Here is a 24,262-nt window from a genome sequence, read left to right on the forward strand (position 1 = left end):
ACCGCTTAGTAGTCTCTGTGGAACGAACCGGACTTACTAAAAACTACACTACTCTACGATTAGGTACACTGCCTATAGTGTTGTAGCAAGGTTTAGGTGTATCCCATCCGTAAATTAATAAAACTTGTGTAATATTTCGTCTTATTTCGTAGTAAACAATAATAGTATTTCGTATACATCGCTGCACACATCAGATACCTCGTAATCGGTATCTCTTAAAAGAAGAAAAACACAAGGCGCAACGGTGTGTCAACACATGTCGCACAATGCACAAACAAATTCTAGAAAGTTCACTAACCTTTAAGGTGTTGCGTAAAGAAAGGATGACAATCAGGGTAAGGCCAATGTTTCAAGGTACCACCAACGTACAAAGCAATGTTTTGGTACATGTGCTTGTACAAAGATTTACCCACGCACTTATCAAACATATCGCGTTCCACTGAACTCAATGGAGGCACACGGTTTAGGTCAGTGTTGAAACCGTATTTCCATTGACTTATGCTGGCGTAAGAAGAATGAATGAAGGTGTTGTCGACAAAAAAGAAGTTCTCCTTCCAGTTGGGCAGAATTCTCCACTTAATCTCATGCGTAAACTCTCGATTATCCTTAAAGCAGTACCAGCCCTGGTCGAGTCGCTCGTAGCTAAAAAAATTCTTAAAAAGATTGACCGTGGACGTGAAATCATGTGCGCGACACCATATCTGAAACAACAAGACTCTACATGCGCTGTTCGGGTCTAATTACCCCACACCAATGTTAAAATGGGATAGTACGAGCATGAAAAAATTGGTAGGAGGAATGCGTATATTACCTTTCTCCATCACCAAATCATAAACCGCAACCTTACCATGTGGGGGACGATTGGCGCACTCGCGAAATCTTGGAATGGACGGATTAAATTTTTTAATAGGAGGGTACCACGTAACCAGCTTGTATATATACTCATGGCTTATGTCGGACATGATAATTCCTACATTAGAAAAATCGGCGCTCGCGCTACTTGCAGCCATTTTATAATGTGTGTGTGAGAAGAAAGAAGATAGAAGTAAATGTGAAAATGAGGAGTTTGAGAGTATTTATAGGGGAGGAAAATGATGAAATAGAATACGGAACGAATCTAAATCATACACGTGTCAGATTAGATCGAACAGTGAAGCACGGAATTTAAAGGGTTGACTGCGGATAGTGACAGTTACAAAACCCAATAATTATTGTGTCAGAACTGTCACATCACAACTCGGTACTAACTGACAATAGTTTTACGCCATGCGCATATAAACTGCGCATACCATAGATCTGGGGGACTTAATGACGCGCATAAAATACGCTAACATATCGCGCAAGCTTATGACCGCATAGTCTTGCTCGACCGTCTCCAAAGGCCAGTGACACGCAGTGTATGGCGCGATTTCGCTAAATGACATCGCGCGTCGAGCATTGCGCCATCAAGAGAATGGGCGAAATGATTTCGGAGGCCGAATAAGACAAAAGATAGTACTAGACACTAAGAACGGAATCTCAGTAATCGTACGTAATCGTACAAGTGGCAGGACGTGACAAAATAGCAAGATATGGAGGGGACCACGTAAGTACACAATCCATGCGACAGAATAGTACTATTCTGTACCATTCTGTCTCCTCCCCCTTTCTTGTCGCCTACGTGGCAGAGAAAAGGACAACCACTCTTGCTTATAAATACTCACATCCAACTTAACAACATTCCATTCGAGATAGAGAGAGTAAAAGCACTATCCATTCATAGCACTCTCTCTGTGCAATCATAACAAAACGGTTCACATGTAACATTCTTTGAACATCAAATCTTAACACCGTCCAACGAGCCATCGTCTCTGATTGACCCGAATGATGGTGGGTCACAATTATCCACCCTTTCTGAGATTATCATCTCGTATGAGAGTTATTCACGGTACTCCGAAGCAGAGAGTTAAACTCAAGAAATCCTAAAATCCCCCTTATTGTTGATCTTGATTGAACCGAACCCTTTAGAAAGCCTGGACGAGCTTGGAAAGCCAAAAAACGTCCCGCATCTTATACGCTTGTATACTGTTGCACAATATGATCCAAGAGGATAACGGTTTTGCTATAACTTCACTCGACGAAGAGTATTTAAGAGATCCAGATAACCAACCTAATTTGGTTAGGGATCGTAATGGTAATTGTGACGACCCGGAAATTTTTGACCAAATTTAAACTTAATCTTTATATGATTTCGACACTATAAGAAAAGTCTGTTAGGTTGAGTCTCAAAAAGTTTGAACTGTTTCATATATGTAATTACCCTTCAACTGTTCTCAATGATTCACGAACACTATTTGTAAATAGATACATGTATATTTAAATATATGAAAATATAATTTGAAATAAAATTTGAAATATTATATGAGTTAATTATTAAAATTTATTATGTAAAATAAAATAAAATGTGATATTATAATAAGTATTATTTAAAATATATCTGTATATAAAAATAAAGTATATTAAAAATAAATATTAAATGATTGTAATACTCGTTGACGTTTCGATTGATATTAAGCAAGTTAATTCGAACTTATGAGATTTTAAAATAAAAGGTGATTCGAAAATGAATTATATAATTTATAGGCTTACTAAAAATGTATTTAGGATCTAGTTATTTAAATTTAAAACTTTTTATGTTTTACTTGGAGTTGGGAGTGAATAACTAATGTAATTTTTATTCAATAATTACTGATCGAATTTTATACCATAATGACCGAAATAAATAAAGATAATTACTGTGAAAGTTTGAGATTTTTTTGAACACTTTTATCCGCCACCGATTAATAACGGAGCATGGTAGTCAATCCGAAAAATGATAATTGAGGGCGGCTATGAAATTTAAACGTTTTAATTAGATTTATTATTATATGTTACCATTTTTCTCTTTTTGATTACAGCTCACTAGAATATTACGGAATATATATATAATATACATATACAATATGCACACATGCTAGTCAAGAGATAACACATCACACTTGAAGATATTTTTTTTTCCTTTACAGCTAAATATTCCCACTCATTAAAGTTGATTCGTATTTTTTTATTTTGAAATTATGTTGAGGCTAAACATTACCATGACCCTTCATATTGTTATATATCATTTATATCTAGTCAACACAACCTACACACTCATATGAAGTTACATATTCAGTAGTAGTGTTATTTTCTCTTTTCTCCTTGTCTCACAAAGGTACATACATGAATCCATTTATAATAAACCTCAAATCATCTTCATAATCATTCGATTATGGCAGCTACATTTTTAAACCGAGTATAAACAAAGACAACTACAACTACTCTAACAACCATCTTTGTGCTACTCCTATTCGGTCGTGGTTACTAGTTGAACACCCATATTGTTACGGTTGCTTTTTTGTTTGGCTAATACTATTCAAGACGCATTGAACCACCACAACACCTTGACCACTTTTGAACCATTACACTTTGCTCGAATTCTGTTTTCTGTTTTCGATCAATAATCACCAAACCCACTTGCAACCACCACCCATTTACGAACCATATTCCACCACCGCCATCATACACCTTTAACCATCAAACACCATCAACCCTTAAGCACACACACCCTCGACTACCATCGTAAACCACCACCTTAAATCACGACAATCCACCATAACTCAATTTAACAAGCCTGATTATAATCATTACCGTTGCTGGTATACGGTTATAATAACCACCAAGAACAGTCCCCGTTACTTCAACGAAGCTAAGCCACCTTAAACAATCAAGAACCACCATCATCAATATTTTTTTTCTTATTTGCTTCATGTCGCCGGTTTACATAAATAGAAGACCGCCAAAGATTGTTTTGTGGCAATGTTGTTCCAATGTATTCATCACTACTATTGCTATATTTATTTACGGGAACCAACTCATCACCATCATCAGCTTCATCAACACCACAACGTGCTGCTATATTTTTTTTTCTGTTGAACGATTTATTTTATTTTTCTATTGCTACTGCTGCTTCATTGCAATTAAAGAAAATATACATAAAACAATAACAGTAAAGATTATTATATGAAAGAAAGTGAGGAGCTGTTTGTTACTTTGGAAGAAAGATACCTGATGTTAAAGCGAAGGGGTACAAAATAGTTATATTTTTACAAGAAAATACTATTAAATACGATACAATTTTACACAAGTTATTTATTTATTTATAGAGTGGATATACCTAAACCTTGCTACAACACTTATAGGCAGTTTACCTAATCGTACAGTAGTGTAGTTTTTAGTAAGTCCGGTTCGTTCCACAGGGATCTTTAGCCAAGTTTAACGCTATATTTTTAACTTATAATTGTAAAAATACAAAAATATATATAAGTAGTATTATTATTATAAAAAGGGGATTTTACCGTTTAATGACCGGTTTGTCGATTTTAAAACTTTAGTAGCAGTTAAAACCTAATGTAAAATATTAAAAATAACTTAATTTAAAGCATAAAATAAATAACGATAATGAAATTGCGCTAAATAAAAATGCGATAAAATAAAATTGCGATAATTAAAAAGTACGATAATTAAAAGTGCAATTAAATATGAAATAAAAGAATTATGCTTATTTAAACTTCCGTAATCATGATGTTTGACATGTTGATTTTAGTTTATTCACATGGATTAATTGTCCTATGTCCTGGATTATTCAATATGTCCGTGTGGTTTTTGTCCATAACAGTCCATCAGTCATAAATTAAAAGTGCGAGTGTCCTCGTCAAATTATCCTTATATCCGAAGTCAAATATTCCAACTAATTGTAATTCACCAAGTGTCCTTGTACATAATTCCAACTAATTGTAATTCACCAAGTGTCCTTGTAATTCACCAACTAATTGTTAACAATTACGCCAAGTGTCCTTGTACATAATTCGCATGGAGGTAGGTATCAGCTCACACTCATTTGTTTTCTTGTTTGCCGATGTTTATAATATATAATATAATATATATATTAATTTTAAGAATTAATTATATATTATATTATATTCATGTGCATAGTTGACTTGTAATTTTAGGTCCGTTGCGTCGAGCGTTGAGAGTTGACTTTGGTCCAGGTTTCGGATTTTCGAACGTCCTTTCATACAATTTAATATCTTGTATTTTGCATTTTGCGTCTTGTACTCTTGTAATTTTGAGACGTTTCTCATCAATAATTTGAACCACTTTGATTGTACTTTGTACTTTTGAGCTTTTTGGTCATTTGCGTCTTCAATTCGTCGAATCTGTCTTTTGTCTTCACCTTTTATTATTTAAACGAATATTACTTGTAAATAGAACAATTACAACTAAAAGCTTGTCTTTCTTGAGGGATAATGCTATGAAATATATGTTCATTTTTAGCATTATCAAATATTCTCACACTTGAGCGTTGCTTGTCCTCAAGCAATATAGTCTTGAAATAAAAATACTAGAATCACTTCTTTATTCTTCACACTTTGTACATCAGTGATTTCTATACGGCGGTATGAACAATGGTAGTAACGATGTGGTTTACAGTCCCACATGACTATGAAAATTTAGATCCTTAAGGAAATTGGATCTTTATGAAAACATTTGATCTTTTGAAAATACGATCTAGCTTTTACCCTAGATAAGTTTTCCGGAATAACCCTTCACCGGTGTTTTGCAAATTGTTTTTGTGGGTTTGGTGGGTTTCATATTTGAAAATTTTAGCTCAAAACTTGTGGTTTTGCGTCACCCACTTGCTAACCTTGTATTGGGAAAGCAACACGTCCAGTATACTTGCTCGTATATTACCTTTCGATAAACTATCGTCCGGTTGTAAAGGAAAGCGTTGAACAAGCAACTGTTAAGGCAATGTCCCCTGACATGCTTTTATTTATGGTCTATAAGGTGTCGGATGCAATTACTATCCTTTGTAGGAGCAATAGTAAAGCTCACCCTTTAGGTTTTCGGTCTGGCACAAGGTCTTGTCTTTGACCATGCTATGCAACCACCGTTCTTACGGTTGACACCCGATTTGGTTCAGGTGACCTAATGAATTCTAATGAATTCTCAGGATTTTACGTTCAATGGTAATGAACGCATTGAAAATAGGTTTTCAGAAAACAAATCGGTTTGTAATTTGATCAAAATATTTTCTCGTTCAAGTTCGAGTTTAGATATCTTCGAATTCCATGAGTTTGTAATTCTCAATCTTTAAAGTCAATCTCAAGGATTGAGTAATATCAGGCTTAAAAGCTGATTTTTAATCTTTAAGGAGATTTTCCTTACTGGGGTCTGATTCATTAGTCTTATCAAGCTAATTTGCACGGTGCCTGTAGTGACCCGAACTTTTCCATGTTTATATATATTAATTGAGATTGATATTTACATGATTAAATGTTTCTAACATGTTAAGCAATCAAACTTGTTAAGACTTGATTAATTGAAATAGGTTTCATATAGACAATTGACCACCCAAGTTGACCGGTGATTCACGAACGTTAAAACTTGTAAAAACTATATGATGACATATATATGGTTATATATATAGTTAACATGATATTATGATAAGTAAACATATCATTAAGTATATTAACAATGAACTACATATGTAAAAACAAGACTACTAACTTAATGATTTTGAAACGAGACATATATGTAACGATTATCGTTGTAACGACATTTAATGTATATATATCATATTAAGAGATATTCGTACATCATAATATCATGATAATATAATAATTTAAAATCTCTTTTGATATTATAAACATTGGGTTAACAACATTTAACAAGATCGTTAACCTAAAGGTTTCAAAACAACATTTACATGTAACGACTAACGATGACTTAACGACTCAGTTAAAATGTATATACATGTAGTGTTTTAATATGTATTCATACACTTTTGAAAGACTTCAAGACACTTATCAAAATACTTCTACTTAACAAAAATGCTTATAATTACATCCTCGTTCAGTTTCATCAACAATTCTACTCGTATGCACCCGTATTCGTACTCGTACAATACACAGCTTTTAGATGTATGTACTATTGGTATATACACTCCAATGATCAGCTCTTAGCAGCCCATGTGAGTTACCTAACACATGTGGGAACCATCATTTGGAAACTAGCATGAAATATCTCATAAAATTACAAAAATATGAGTAATCATTCATGACTTATTTACATGAAAACAAAATTACATATCCTTTATATCTAATCCATACACCAACGACCAAAAACACCTACAAACACTTTCATTCTTCAATTTTCTTCATCTAATTGATCTCTCTCAAGTTCTATCTTCAAGTTCTAAGTGTTCTTCATAAATTTCAAAAGTTCTAGTTTCATAAAATCAAGAATACTTTCAAGTTTGCTAGCTCACTTCCAATCTTGTAAGGTGATCATACAACCTCAAGAAATCTTTGTTTCTTACAGTAGGTTATCATTCTAATACAAGGTAATAATCATATTCAAACTTTGGTTCAATTTCTATAACTATAACAATCTTATTTCAAGTGACGATCTTACTTGAACTTGTTTTCGTGTCATGATTCTGCTTCAAGAACTTCGAGCCATCCAAGGATCCGTTGAAGATAGATCCATTTTTCTCTTTTCCAGTAGGTTTATCCAAGGAACTTAAGGTAGTAATGATGTTCATAACATCATTCTATTCATACATATAAAGCTATCTTATTCGAAGGTTTAAACTTGTAATCACTAGAACATAGTTTAGTTAATTCTAAACTTGTTCGCAAACAAAAGTTAATCCATCTAACTTGACTTTTAAAATCAACTAAACACATGTTCTATATCTATATGATATGCTAACTTAATGATTTAAAACCTGGAAACACGAAAAACACCGTAAAACCGGATTTACGCCGTCGTAGTAACACCGCGGGCTGTTTTGGGTTAGTTAATTAAAAACTATGATAAACTTTGATTTAAAAGTTTTTATTCTGAGAAAATGATTTTTATTATGAACATGAAACTATATTCAAAAATTATGGTTAAACTCAAAGTGAAAGTATGTTTTCTAAAATGGTCATCTAGACGTCGTTCTTTCGACTGAAATGACTACCTTTACAAAAACGACTTGTAACTTATTTTTCCGACTATAAACCTATACTTTTTCTGTTTATATTCATAAAATAGAGTTCAATATGAAACCATAGCAATTTGATTCACTCAAAACGAATTTAAAATGAAGAAGTTATGGGTAAAACAAGATTGGATAATTTTTCTCATTTTAGCTACGTGAAAATTGGTAACAAATCTATTCCAACCATAACTTAATCAACTTGTATTGTATATTATGTAATCTTGAGCTACCATAGACACGTATACAATGTTTTGACCTATCATGTCGACACATCTATATATATTTCGGAACAACCATAGACACTCTATATGTGAATGTTGGAGTTAGCTATACAGGGTTAAGGTTGATTCCAAAATATGTATAGTTTGAGTTGTGATCAATACTGAGATACGTATACACTGGGTCGTGGATTGATTCAAGATAATATTTATCGATTTATTTCTGTATATCTAATTGTGGACAACTAGTTGTAGGTTACTAACGAGGATAGCTGACTTAATAAACTTAAAACATCAAAATATATTAAAAGTGTTGTAAATATATTTTGAACATACTTTGATATATATGTATATATTGTTATAGGTTCGTGAATCAACCAGTGGCCAAGTCTTACTTCCCGACGAAGTAAAAATCTGTGAAAGTGAGTTATAGTCCCACTTTTAAAATCTAATATTTTTGGGATGAGAATACATGCAGGTTTTATAAATGATTTACAAAATAGACACAAGTACGTGAAACTACATTCTATGGTTGAATTATCGAAATCGAATATGCCCCTTTTTATTAAGTCTGGTAATCTAAGAATTAGGGAACAGACACCCTAATTGACGCGAATCCTAAAGATAGATCTATTGGGCCTAACAAACCCCATCCAAAGTACCGGATGCTTTAGTACTTCGAAATTTATATCATATCCGAAGGGTGTCCCGGAATGATGGGGATATTCTTATATATGCATCTTGTTAATGTCGGTTACCAGGTGTTCACCATATGAATGACTTTTATCTCTATGTATGGGATGTGTATTGAAATATGAAATCTTGTGGTCTATTATTATGATTTGATATATATAGGTTAAACCTATAACTCACCAACATTTTTGTTGACGTTTTAAGCATGTTTATTCTCAGGTGATTATTAAGAGCTTCCGCTGTCGCATACTTAAATAAGGACGAGATTTGGAGTCCATGCTTGTATGATATTGTGTAAAAACTGCATTCAAGAAACTTATTTTGTTGTAACATATTTGTATTGTAAACCATTATGTAATGGTCGTGTGTAAACAGGATATTTTAGATTATCATTATTTGATAATCTACGTAAAACTTTTTAAACCTTTATTGATGAAATAAAGGTTATGGTTTGTTTTAAAATGAATGCAGTCTTTGAAAAACGTCTCATATAGAGGTCAAAACCTCACAACGAAATCAATTAATATGGAACGTTTTTAATCAATAAGAACGGGACATTTCAGTTGGTATCCGAGCGTTGGTCTTAGAGAACCAGAAAATTTGCATTAGTGTGTCTTATCGAGTTTGTTAGGATGCATTAGTGAGTCTGGACTTCGACCGTGTTTTCTTTAAAAATGATTGCTTAACATTTTTGTTGGAAACTATATATTTTTAACATATGAATATTATGTGATATATTAATCTCTTATCGTGTTTGATATTATGTGATAGATGTCTACCTCTAGAACAAGTCCCATTGACTCACCTAATAATAATGAAGAGTCAAATGTAAATTGGAATGATTCGTGGACTGATTCACAAGTTCCCGAAGAGGAACCGGAAGAAGAGTCGGAACCGGAAGAAGAATCGGAACCGGAAGAAGAATCGGAACCGGAAGAAGAAATAGAACCAGTGGGGGAAATAATAAAACGGTTAAGTAAAAGAGAATCCTCAACCAACCGACCAAGGTTAAATGGTGTTTCCGCCAAGGAAGCAAAATATTGGGAGGATTACCAATTCTCCGATGAATCGGATTCTGACGAGAATTCCGATGATGTTATAGAAATTACCCCAACTGAATTTAAAAAGGCAAAAGAAAATAATAAGGGAAAGGGCATAAAAATAGAGAAATCTAACTCCAACCCCGATGAACTTTATATGTATCGTCAACCCCCGAAGTCCTTAAGTTGTAACAATGAACCGGGAACCTCTAAACCACCAGGTTTTTCTAAACCAATGTGGATAACGACGGCTCGTATTAGGGGAACATCATATATCCCTAGAAACTTTGCAAAACGAACCAAAACCGAACAAGAAGAAACGAGCGAGTCGGAATAAGATAGTTGTATTCGTGTGGTGTAATATATGTAATATAGTGTGCTTATGCTTTATGATATATGTAAAAATTACTTGTATTAATAAGTATTTTTTTTTTATGAATCTAACTCTTGTCTATTTTACAGTATAAAAACACAAAATGGATAGACAACCCAATATTTTAAGATACTTACCCGGAGACATGATTGATGAAATCTTGTCTAGAGTCGGTCAGAATTCTTCGGCACAACTATTTAAGGCGAGATCAGTTTGTAAGACATTCGAAGAACGTTCCAAGAATGCCTTGGTTTATAAAAGGCTTTCGTTCGGAAGATGGGGAATATCACATTGGGAAATCCATAAGTTACGATGTGTTTACTTTGACGCATATATTGCGGGGAACCCAAATGCTATTTTACGCAACGGGTTAAGAAATTATTTTGACTCAGTATATCCGAATATAGGACTTCGTGATTTAGAAAAAGCGGCTAACATGCAACATAAAGAAGCATGTTATGCTTACGGGTTAGTAATGTTCGCTTCTCACCAAAGTGAGAACAAGAACATCGGGCTACAACTATTAAACAAAACGTTCCCACAAGTGACGGAGTCGGTAATTGGGGTAAGAAATGAGGTTTTTAGATTGTTACGGGACTGTTGGACATTACGTAACCCTCGTCCCTTTGATGACGTTACAACACGCTGTCTTATCAACGGCCATAACGGTTATGTTCCACAAGACCAAGGATGGGAAGTAGTCCTAGTAAAACCAGAATGCATGACTTGTTTCTGGACGTATGAATTACGTGTCTTTATTGCCTTTGCTGAACAACTTGTGTACTAGCTAGAATTATCTTCACAACTATCTTGTATCAAAGTTATTGTGTGCTATATTTCATGCTTTATGTAAAATAAGCGGTTTTGTAAGTTTGTAAAATATTGTATAAAAGTTTGAACGCGAAATATTATTACAATCAGTTTTTCATATAGAATTGTAGTAGTTGAATTGTATATTAGCTACTAAGTATGAACTTAACGGGTAGGTACTACCCGAATTTAAACTTATAAAACGCTAATATGAAGAAAAAGCTTTTATAAATGAGTTCATATTATGCTACGAAATACTATTAACTACTCTTAATATTCTGTATGATTAACTTGTTCCATTTGACTATTTTGAAGGAAATGGCACCGACTACTCGACACACCGTGAATATGAATGAAGAGGAATTCCGTACTTTTCTAGCTTCAAACATAGCCGCAGTACAAGCTGCGCTACATACCAACAATAACCTTGGATCTAGCAGTACATGAAATCGTGTAGGATGCACCTACAAAGAATTCACTGCCTGCAAACCTTTGGAATTTGATGGAACCGAAGGACCGATCGGATTGAAACGGTGGACCGAGAAGGTCGAATCGGTGTTTGCCATAAGTAAGTGTACTGAAGAGGACAAAGTGAAGTACGCTACGCATACCTTCACAGGTTCTGCGTTAACATGGTGGAATACCTATCTAGAGCAAGTAGGACAAGATGATGCGTACGCACTACCGTGGTCAGCATTCAAGCACTTGATGAACGAGAAGTACCGTCCCAGAACCGAGGTCAATAAGCTCAAGACAGAACTTAGAGGGTTACGAACCCAAGGATTTGATATTACCACGTACGAAAGACGATTCACAGAATTGTGCCTATTGTGTCCGGGAGCATTCGAAGATGAGGAAGAGAAGATCGACGCATTTGTGAAAGGATTACCGGAAAGAATTCAAAAAGATATAAGTTCACACGAGCCCGCCTCTATACAACAGGCATGTAGAATGGCTCACAAACTAGTGAACCAGATTGAAGAAAGAATTAAAGAACAGACTGCTGAAGAGGCCAATGTGAAGCAAGTTAAAAGAAAGTGGGAGGATAACGGTGATAAGAATCACCAATACAACAACAACAGCAATTACAACAATAATCGCAACAATTATCCCAACAATCGCAACATCAATCGTAACTACAACAAACAGCCCAACAACAACAACAACAACAACAGCAACAGCAACTACAACAATCATCCCAACAACAATAATAACCGCAACAACAACAACAATCAGAAGCAGCTATGCCAAAGGTGTGAAAAGTATCACTCAGGGTTCTGCACCAAATTTTGCAACAAGTGTAAAAGAAATGGTCATAGCACGGCGAAGTGTGAGGTTTACGGACCAGGGGTTAATAGAACGAAAGGAACAAATGGTGTCGGAACGAGTAATGGCGGAGCAAGTAGTGTCGGAGCAAGTTATGCCAATGTAGTTTGTTATAAATGTGGAAAACCGGGCCACATTATTAGAAATTGCCCGAACCAGGAGAACACGAATGGACAAGGCCGCGGAAGAGTTTTCAATATTAATGCGGCAGAGGCACAGGAAGACCCGGAGCTTGTTACGGGTACGTTTCTTATTGACAATAAATCTGCTTACGTTTTATTTGATTCGGGTGCGGATAGAAGCTATATGAGTAGAGATTTTTGTGCTAAATTAAGTTGTCCATTGACGCCTTTGGATAGTAAATTTTTACTCAAATTAGCAAATGGTAAATTAATTTCAGCAGATAATATATGTCGGAATCGAGAAATTAAACTGGTTAGCGAAACATTTAAGATTGATTTGATACCAGTAGAGTTAGGGAGTTTTGATGTGATAATCGGTATGGACTGGTTGAAAGAAGTGAAAGCAGAGATCGTCTGTTACAAAAATGCAATTCGCATTATACGAGAAAAAGGAAAACCCTTAATGGTGTACGGAGAAAAGGGCAACACGAAGCTACATCTTATTAGTAATTTGAAGGCACAAAAACTAATAAGAAAAGGTTGCTATGCTGTTCTAGCACACGTCGAGAAAGTACAAACTGAAGAAAAGAGCATCAATGATGTTCCCATTGCAAAAGAATTTCCTGATGTATTTCCGAAAGAATTACCGGGATTACTCCCACATCGATCCGTTGAATTTCAAATAGATCTTGTACCAGGAGCTGCACCAATAGCTCGTGCTCCTTACAGACTTGCACCCAGCGAGATGAAAGAACTGCAAAGCCAATTACAAGAACTTTTAGAGCGTGGTTTCATTCGACCAAGCACATCACCGTGGGGAGCTCCTGTTTTGTTTGTCAAGAAGAAAGATGGTACATTCAGGTTGTGTATCGACTACCGAGAGTTGAACAAACTTACCATCAAGAACCGCTACCCACTACCGAGAATCGACGACTTATTTGATCAACTACAAGGTTCGTCTGTTTATTCAAAGATTGACTTACGTTCCGGGTATCATCAAATGCGGGTGAAAGAAGATGATATTCCAAAGACTGCTTTCAGAACACGTTACGGTCATTACGAGTTTATGGTCATGCCGTTTGGTTTAACTAATGCACCAGCTGTGTTCATGGACCTTATGAACCGAGTGTGTGGACCATACCTTGACAAGTTTGTCATTGTTTTCATTGATGACATACTTATTTACTCAAAGAATGACCAAGAACACGGTGAACATTTGAGAAAGGTGTTAGAAGTATTGAGGAAGGAAGAATTGTACGCTAAGTTTTCAAAGTGTGCATTTTGGTTGGAAGAAGTTCAATTCCTCGGTCACATAGTGAACAAAGAAGGTATTAAGGTGGATCCAGCAAAGATAGAAACTGTTGAAAAGTGGGAAACCCCGAAAACTCCGAAACACGTACGCCAGTTTTTAGGACTAGCTGGTTACTACAGAAGGTTCATCCAAGACTTTTCCAGAATAGCAAAACCCTTGACTGCATTAACGCATAAAGGGAAGAAATTTGAATGGAATGATGAACAAGAGAAAGCGTTTCAGTTATTGAAGAAAAAGCTAACTACGGCACCTATATTGTCATTGCCTGAAGGGAATGATGATTTTGTGATTTATTGTGACGCATCAAAGCAAGGTCTCGGTTGTGTATTAATGCAACGAACGAAGGTGATTGCTTATGCGTCTAGACAATTGAAGATTCACGAACAAAATTATACGACGCATGATTTGGAATTAGGCGCGGTTGTTTTTGCATTAAAGACTTGGAGGCACTACTTATATGGGGTCAAAAGTATTATATATACCGACCACAAAAGTCTTCAACACATATTTAATCAGAAACAACTGAATATGAGGCAGCGTAGGTGGATTGAATTATTGAATGATTACGACTTTGAGATTCGTTACCACCCGGGGAAGGCAAATGTGGTAGCCGATGCCTTGAGCAGGAAGGACAGAGAACCCATTCGAGTAAAATCTATGAATATAATGATTCATAATAACCTTACTACTCAAATAAAGGAGGCACAACAAGGAGTTTTAAAAGAGGGAAATTTAAAGGATGAAATACCCAAAGGATCGGAGAAGCATCTTAATATTCGGGAAGACGGAACCCGGTATAGGGCTGAAAGGATTTGGGTACCAAAATTTGGAGATATGAGAGAAATGGTACTTAGAGAAGCTCATAAAACCAGATACTCAATACATCCTGGAACGGGGAAGATGTACAAGGATCTCAAGAAACATTTTTGGTGTCCGGGTATGAAAGCTGATGTTACTAAATACGTAGGAGAATGTTTGACGTGTTCTAAGGTCAAAGCTGAGCATCAGAAACCATCAGGTCTACTTCAACAACCCGAAATCCCGGAATGGAAATGGGAAAACATTACCATGGATTTCATCACTAAATTGCCAAGGACTGCAAGTGGTTTTGATACTATTTGGGTAATAGTTGACCGTCTCACCAAATCAGCACACTTCTTGCCAATAAGAGAAGATGACAAGATGGAGAAGTTAGCACGACTGTATTTGAAGGAAGTCATCTCCAGACATGGAATACCAATCTCTATTATCTCTGACAGGGATGGCAGATTTATTTCAAGATTCTGGCAGACATTACAGCAAGCATTAGGAACTCGTCTAGACATGAGTACTGCCTATCATCCACAAACTGATGGGCAGAGCGAAAGGAGGATACAAACGCTTGAAGACATGCTACGAGCATGTGTTATTGATTTCGGAAACAGTTGGGATCGACATCTACCGTTAGCAGAATTTTCCTACAACAACAGCTACCATTCAAGCATTGAGATGGCGCCGTTTGAAGCACTTTATGGTAGAAAGTGCAGGTCTCCGATTTGTTGGAGTGAAGTGGGGGATAGACAGATTACGGGTCCGGAGATTATACAAGAAACTACCGAGAAGATCATCCAAATTCAACAACGGTTGAAAACCGCCCAAAGTCGACAAAAGAGCTACGCTGACATTAAAAGAAAAGATATAGAATTTGAAATTGGAGAGATGGTCATGCTTAAAGTTGCACCTTGGAAAGGCGTTGTTCGATTTGGTAAACGAGGGAAATTAAATCCAAGGTATATTGGACCATTCAAGATTATTGATCGTATCGGACCAGTAGCTTACCGACTAGAGTTACCTCAACAACTCGCAGCTGTACATAACACTTTCCACGTCTCGAATTTAAAGAAATGTTTTGCTAAAGAAGATCTCACTATTCCGTTAGATGAAATCCAAATCAACGAAAAACTTCAATTCATCGAAGAACCCGTCGAAATAATGGATCGTGAGGTTAAAAGACTTAAGCAAAACAAGATACCAATTGTTAAGGTTCGATGGAATGCTCGTAGAGGACCCGAGTTCACCTGGGAGCATGAAGATCAGATGAAGAAGAAATACCCGCATCTATTTCCAGAAGATTCGTCAACACCTTCAACAGCTTAAAATTTCGGGACGAAATTTATTTAACGGGTAGGTACTGTAGTGACCCGAACTTTTCCATGTTTATATATATTAATTGAGATTGATATTTACATGATTAAATGTTTCTAACATGTTAAGCAATCAAACTTGTTAAGACTTGATTAATTGAAATAGGTTTCATATAGACAATTGACCACCCAAGTTGACCGGTGATTCACGAACGTTAAAACTTGTAAAAACTATATGATGACATATATATGGTTATATATATAGTTAACATGATATTATGATAAGTAAACATATCATTAAGTATATTAACAATGAACTACATATGTAAAAACAAGACTACTAACTTAATGATTTTGAAACGAGACATATATGTAACGATTATCGTTGTAACGACATTTAATGTATATATATCATATTAAGAGATATTCGTACATCATAATGTCATGATAATATAATAATTTAAAATCTCTTTTGATATTATAAACATTGGGTTAACAACATTTAACAAGATCGTTAACCTAAAGGTTTCAAAACAACATTTACATGTAACGACTAACGATGACTTAACGACTCAGTTAAAATGTATATACATGTAGTGTTTTAATATGTATTCATACACTTTTGAAAGACTTCAAGACACTTATCAAAATACTTCTACTTAACAAAAATGCTTACAATTACATCCTCGTTCAGTTTCATCAACAATTCTACTCGTATGCACCCGTATTCGTACTCGTACAATACACAGCTTTTAGATGTATGTACTATTGGTATATACACTCCAATGATCAGCTCTTAGCAGCCCATGTGAGTCACCTAACACATGTGGGAACCATCATTTGGCAACTAGCATGAAATATCTCATAAAATTACAAAAATATGAGTTATCATTCATGACTTATTTACATGAAAACAAAATTACATATCTTTTATATCTAATCCATACACCAACGACCAAAAACACCTACAAACACTTTAATTCTTCAATTTTCTTCATCTAATTGATCTCTCTCATGTTCTATCTTCAAGTTCTAAGTGTTCTTCATAAATTTCAAAAGTTCTAGTTTCATAAAATCAAGAATACTTTCAAGTTTGCTAGCTCACTTCCAATCTTGTAAGGTGATCATACAACCTCAAGAAATCTTTGTTTCTTACAGTAGGTTATCATTCTAATACAAGGTAATAATCATATTCAAACTTTGGTTCAATTTCTATAACTATAACAATCTTATTTCAAGTGATGATCTTACTTGAACTTGTTTTCGTGTCATGATTCTGCTTCAAGAACTTCGAGCCATCCAAGGATCCGTTGAAGCTAGATCCATTTTTCTCTTTTCCAGTAGGTTTATCCAAGGAACTTAAGGTAGTAATGATGTTCATAACATCATTCTATTCATACATATAAAGCTATCTTATTCGAAGGTTTAAACTTGTAATCACTAGAACATAGTTTAGTTAATTCTAAACTTGTTCGCAAACAAAAGTTAATCCATCTAACTTGACTTTTAAAATCAACTAAACACATGTTCTATATCTATATGATATGATAACTTAATGATTTAAAACCTGGAAACACGAAAAACACCGTAAAACCGGATTTACGCCGTCGTAGTAACACCGCGGGCTGTTTTGGGTTAGTTAATTAAAAACTATGAAAAACTTTGATTTAAAAGTTGTTATTCTGAGAAAATGATTTTTATTATGAACATGAAACTATATTCAAAAATTATGGTTAAACTCAAAGTGAAAGTATGTTTTCTAAAATGGTCATCTAGACGTCGTTCTTTCGACTGAAATGACTACCTTTACAAAAACGACTTGTAACTTATTTTTCCGACTATAAACCTATACTTTTTCTGTTTATATTCATAAAATAGAGTTCAATATGAAACCATAGCAATTTGATTCACTCAAAACGGATTTAAAATGAAGAAGTTATGGGTAAAACAAGATTGGATAATTTTTCTCATTTTAGCTACGTGAAAATTGGTAACAAATCTATTCCAACCATAACTTAATCAACTTGTATTGTATATTATGTAATCTTGAGCTACCATAGACACGTATACAATGTTTCAACCTATCATGTCGACACATCTATATATATTTCGGAACAACCATAGACACTCTATATGTGAATGTTGGAGTTAGCTATACAGGGTTAAGGTTGATTCCAAAATATGTATAGTTTGAGTTGTGATCAATACTGAGATACGTATACACTGGGTCGTGGATTGATTCAAGATAATATTTATCGATTTATTTCTGTATATCTAATTGTGGACAACTAGTTGTAGGTTACTAACGAGGATAGCTGACTTAATAAACTTAAAACATCAAAATATATTAAAAGTGTTGTAAATATATTTTGAACATACTTTGATATATATGTATATATTGTTATAGGTTCGTGAATCAACCAGTGGCCAAGTCTTACTTCCCGACGAAGTAAAAATCTGTGAAAGTGAGTTATAGTCCCACTTTTAAAATCTAATATTTTTGGAATGAGAATACATGCAGGTTTTATAAATGATTTACAAAATAGACACAAGTACGTGAAACTACATTCTATGGTTGAATTATCGAAATCGAATATGCCCCTTTTTATTAAGTCTGGTAATCTAAGAATTAGGGAACAGACACCCTAATTGACGCGAATCCTAAAGATAGATCTATTGGGCCTAACAAACCCCATCCAAAGTACCGGATGCTTTAGTACTTCGAAATTTATATCATATCCGAAGGGTGTTCCGGAATGATGGGGATATTCTTATATATGCATCTTGTTAATGTCGGTTACCAGGTGTTCACCATATGAATGACTTTTATCTCTATGTATGGGATGTGTATTGAAATATGAAATCTTGTGGTCTATTATTATGATTTGATATATATAGGTTAAACCTATAACTCACCAACATTTTTGTTGACGTTTTAAGCATGTTTATTCTCAGGTGATTATTAAGAGCTTCCGCTGTCGCATACTTAAATAAGGACGAGATTTGGAGTCCATGCTTGTATGATATTGTGTAAAAACTGCATTCAAGAAACTTATTTTGTTGTAACATATTTGTATTGTAAACCATTATGTAATGGTCGTGTGTAAACAGGATATTTTAGATTATCATTATTTGATAATCTACGTAAAACTTTTTAAACCTTTATTGATGAAATAAAGGTTATGGTTTGTTTTAAAATGAATGCAGTCTTTGAAAAACGTCTCATATAGAGGTCAAAACCTCGCAACGAAATCAATTAATATGGAACGTTTTTAATCAATAAGAACGGGACATTTCAGTGCCCTCCCCATTTTACGAGACAGATCCTCTCATGGTTAGGATAAGTCTGACCACTTGGCGACCCTGTTTGATGCTGAGGTTCGTGGATTTCCAGCTGATTTTCGAGAAAACTTTTCAAGGTTTTTCGTAGACTCTACAACTGGTCTGGACGACAACTTCCTGACCTAAATCAAGAAGCGCGTGTCTTTTTTGGAAGACTTTACTTCCTTATAATGATGGAATTGATTCATCGTGTAGATCCATCTTTCTTTCAAAAGTATTACAATAAATCGGGTAAAACTGATTAGTTTAGTCCAAAACAAAAGTACCTGCAATAAGCTTGTACAAATATGTGATATATGTTTTAACGAACTTGGTGAATTCTTCCCACACTCAGCTTTTATTTATTTCTTTCTTTGCCTTTTTATTCTCCTCTATTCTATTTTAAATGAATTCAAGCGTTTTGGGTTGTTTCTCAAATTATGTCCTTTCCAAGGTAACAATAATTTCGGTGTTAACACCTAGTTTTATCGTTCATAAATATGTATAAACATGATTTTGAGTTCATTTAGTTGAAAATTTTCCAAATTTTCACAAAATTTGGCAAATAAACTAAGTGTATAAATTAAATGTTTAAACCGAAAGAATTTAACCCCTTTCCACACTTGAGATCTTGCAATGCCCTCATTTGCAAGAAATCAATAAAAATTTAAATTCATGAGGGTGATTAGTGTAGAAAAATGATTAAAAATACCGAGTTTGCAAACCTATTGTTTTATATCACATTTGATATTTTACGTCTGGTCGTTAAAATTAGTAGCTTTTGCTGAACTTAATGCCAGTTTTTGAAAGTGTGCTATTTTACCCTGTTTTGTACATAATATAAACTACAAAAAAATATATACATAATATTTTCTTTTTATAAAACCTTTATTTCTTAAAACAATTTAAATGAATAATTTTTAAAATTTTGTTTCCTTTTACTTTAGGTTGAGATAGTTTCGGTACTTTTACCTAGTCCGTCCCTCAACAAAATTTAAAATTTGTCATTTTAAAGTGATTGTTTTAAAAGCAAAGATTTTCAGGGTTTTTTTTTAATGTTTATGGCATACTTTAGATCAATAAGATTAAAAATAATGATACAAAATTTCTCATCCCGCCCTCGGGTAAAGCAATTTCGGTTCAAAGACCTAGTCTTCAACTTACGATGAATTTTGGAAATCAATTTTTAACTTAATGAAATAAAGTAAATTTTGTTTTTAAATTCACACCAAACTTAAATTTAAAATACATAAAATTAAAACTTCATTTAAATATAATTAAAATTTTAATTTTACAAACTTATATTAAAAATATTAGTTTAAAATATTTACAAACTTAAATATATTGATTTTAAAAATTTACAATTTTAAAAACATGTAAGAATAAAATTAAAAATCTTTTTTTTTTGTCTTTTATCCCACTTTAATCAATCAAATATTATCAAAAATATACGCCCCTCTTTTCGGTAAAGTAATTTCGGTTCCATAACCTAGTTTTACTCCTGAAGAATTTCTGAAATATTTTGGGTTGATTGATTAAAGATATTTATACCCTATGAATAAACGGTAAATTTCGCAGTGATGTAATAAATTTTTGTATGATATCAATAATTTCGGTTACGCATACCTAATTTTATTGAATACTAATTTAATACTTTATAGCGAACAATTTAGCGTTTAATATCAAAAGGTTAAAAGCAAATAAAAAAATAAAAACTGTACATACTTACCTGTGAGATAGAATTCTCAGTGACCTGCTTTAGCCCACTCATAATATAGTTGGACTAATTAGTTTTCCATAGCTACATAGGCGTAACCTCGAGCATTCAATGATTTTTCTTCTAAACATATGAACGGTCATTCTCTGCATAAAGTAACGAACTCAGTATTGGAATATGTCTGATTCGTCGAGCATTTTCCTTTGTGTAACCATTTTCCGCATTTGTGACATCTTTCAAGGTATCGTGCTCTTCTTTTCGCTACGGATTTTGATTTTCCTTTATCAAAATGTAACGTATTATGATCGTTTCTGAGTTCTTTTCTTACTCCGTTCAATTTGCCTCTGATTAATGATACCAATTCATTTAAAAGGGTGTCATTATTCCGTTTTGTGATTAAAGCGTGTAGCATTAGACCATGGTTTAGTTCACAGGAAATCTTCATCTCGTAAAACCTAAAAAAAAATAAAAATTCAGAATAGGGGGAGAAGACTAGTTCTTTAGGGTCTGCTAGGGAAAGACCATTCGGATTCTATTCTCGAGAACTACACGAAAACAGAAAATCTAACTCTAACAGAAATACATATTACCCTAAAAAGACTTGATTCTCCCCACACTTAGTTAGCTGTGGTGTTGAAATTGTGATTAACTTCATCTTTAACTTCCATTGGACTATCTATGTAATGTTTAACTCTGTGACCATTAACTTTAAATTCAATCCCATTTGAATTTATTAATTCTACTATTCCGTACGGAAAAACTCTTTTGACTATAAATGGTCCAGACCATCTTGATTTCAATTTTCCAGGAAATAGTTTGAATCATGAATTGAAAAGAAGAACTCTGTCTCCTTCTTTAAATTCTTTTGAACTTCTGATTCTTTTATCATGCCATTTCTTCATTCTTTCCTTATAGATTAACGAATTTTCTTATGCTTCATGTCTCAATTCTTCTAATCCATTTAATTGACTTAACCGTAGACGTCCGGCTTCATGTAAATCAAGATTACATGTCTTCAAAGCTCAAAATGCTTTGTGTTCAATTTCTACTGGAAGATGACATGCTTTTCCGTAAACGAGTTTAAAAGGTGTGGTTCCAATTGGAGTTTTGTAGGCTGTTCTAAAAGCCCATAGTGCATCCTCCAATTTAATGGACCATTCCTTCAGATTTGATCCTACGGTTTTCTCTAGAATACGTTTTAAAGCTCGGTTGGTATTTTCAACTTGTCCACTTGTTTGTGGATGATAAGCGGTGGAGATTTTATGAGTTACTCCATATCTTTTAAGAACTTTCTCAAGTTGATTGTTACAAAAATGAGTACCCCGATCACTTATTAAAGTTTTCGGTGTTCCGAACATTGCAAAAAGATGTTTTAAAAAGTTGACTACAACTCGTGTATCATTAGTCGGGAGAGCTTGTGCTTCCGCCCATTTAGATACATAATCAATGGCAACGAGAATGTAGAGATTATTATGAGATTTTGGAAATAGACCCATAAAGTCAATACCCAAAACGTCAAATACTTCACATACTTGAATGACATTTTGTGGCATTTCATCACATTGACTTATTTTTTTGGCCCTTTGACAAGCATCACAGGATTTGCAAAGAAGATGTGCGTCTTTGAAAATTGTAGGCCAATAGAATCCAGCATCGTAAACTTTTCTTGCTGTGAGTTGTGGCCCATAATGCCCTCCTGTTGGTCCTGTGTGACAATGATTTAAGATTTGACTAGCTTCCTCCCCGAATACACATCGGCGTATTATTCCATCGGGACAACTTTTAAACAAACGTGGATCTTCCCAAAAATAGTGTTTTATATCACTAAAGAATTTCTTTCGTTTTTGGTACGACAACCCTTTTTCAAGGAATCTACATACTAAGTAGTTTGCATAGTCTGCAAACCATGGAATTTCATTGTAATCTATCTTCAATAGATATTCATCATGAAAGTTGTCTTGTATGGCCGATTCATTTAGAACTTCTAATTCGGGATTCTCAAGACGAGAAAGATGATCAGCGGCGAGATTTTCTGCTCCCTTTTTGTCTTGTATTTCAATATCGAACTCTTGTAAGAGTAAGATCCAACGGATTAATCTTGGTTTGGCATCTTGTTTCGAAAATAGGTATCTAAGAGCAGAATGGTCGGTATAGACCACCGTTTTTGCTAGAACGAGATATGAACGAAATTTGTCAAAAGCAAAGACAATAGCAAGGAGTTTTTTTTCAGTAGTTGTGTAATTCGTTTGTGCTCCTTGTAACGTCTTACTAGCGCAATATATAGGTTGAAATCGTTTTTCAATCCTTTGTCCTAAAACGGCTCCCATTGCAAAATCACTTGCATCGCACATGAGTTCAAACGGTAGACTCCAATTTGGAGTTATCATAATCGGCGCATTAGTGAGTTTTTCTTTAAGAATATTGAAAGATTTGATGCATTCATCTGAAAAGATGAATGGAGCATCCTTTTCTAGGAGTTTATTCATAGGAGTGGCAATTTTAGAAAAAATCTTTTATGAAACGTCGGTAAAAACCGGCATGCCCTAGAAAACTCCTAACTCCTCTAACATTGGTGGGATGTGGAAGTTTAGCAATTACATCTACTTTAGCTCTATCCACTTTAATTCCTTCCTTTGAAATTTTATGACCAAGAACGATGCCTTCTTTAACCATGAAATGGCATTTCTCCCAATTAAGTACTAGATTTGATTACTCGCATCTAATAAGCATTCGTTCAAAATTAACTAGACATGATTCAAATGTATCACCGAAGACTGAAAAGTCATCCATGAAAACTTTCATGCATTCTTCTATCATGTCGTGAAAAATCGCCATCATGCACCTTTGAAAGGTTGCAGGGGCGTTGCAAAGTCCAAATGGCATGCGTTTGTAAGCAAAAGTACCATAAGGGCATGTGAATGTGGTTTTCTCTTAGTCCTCGGGAGCTATTGGAATTTGAAAATATCCGGAAAAACCATCAAGAAAACAATAGTAACTGTTTCTGGCTAATCTTTCTAACATTTGATCAATAAAAGGTAAGGGAAAGTGATCTTTTCTGGTGGCGTCATTTAATTTTCTATAATCAATACAAATACGC

Source organism: Rutidosis leptorrhynchoides, chromosome 4 (assembly GCF_046630445.1).
Source record: "Rutidosis leptorrhynchoides isolate AG116_Rl617_1_P2 chromosome 4, CSIRO_AGI_Rlap_v1, whole genome shotgun sequence".
NCBI lineage: Eukaryota > Viridiplantae > Streptophyta > Magnoliopsida > Asterales > Asteraceae > Rutidosis > Rutidosis leptorrhynchoides.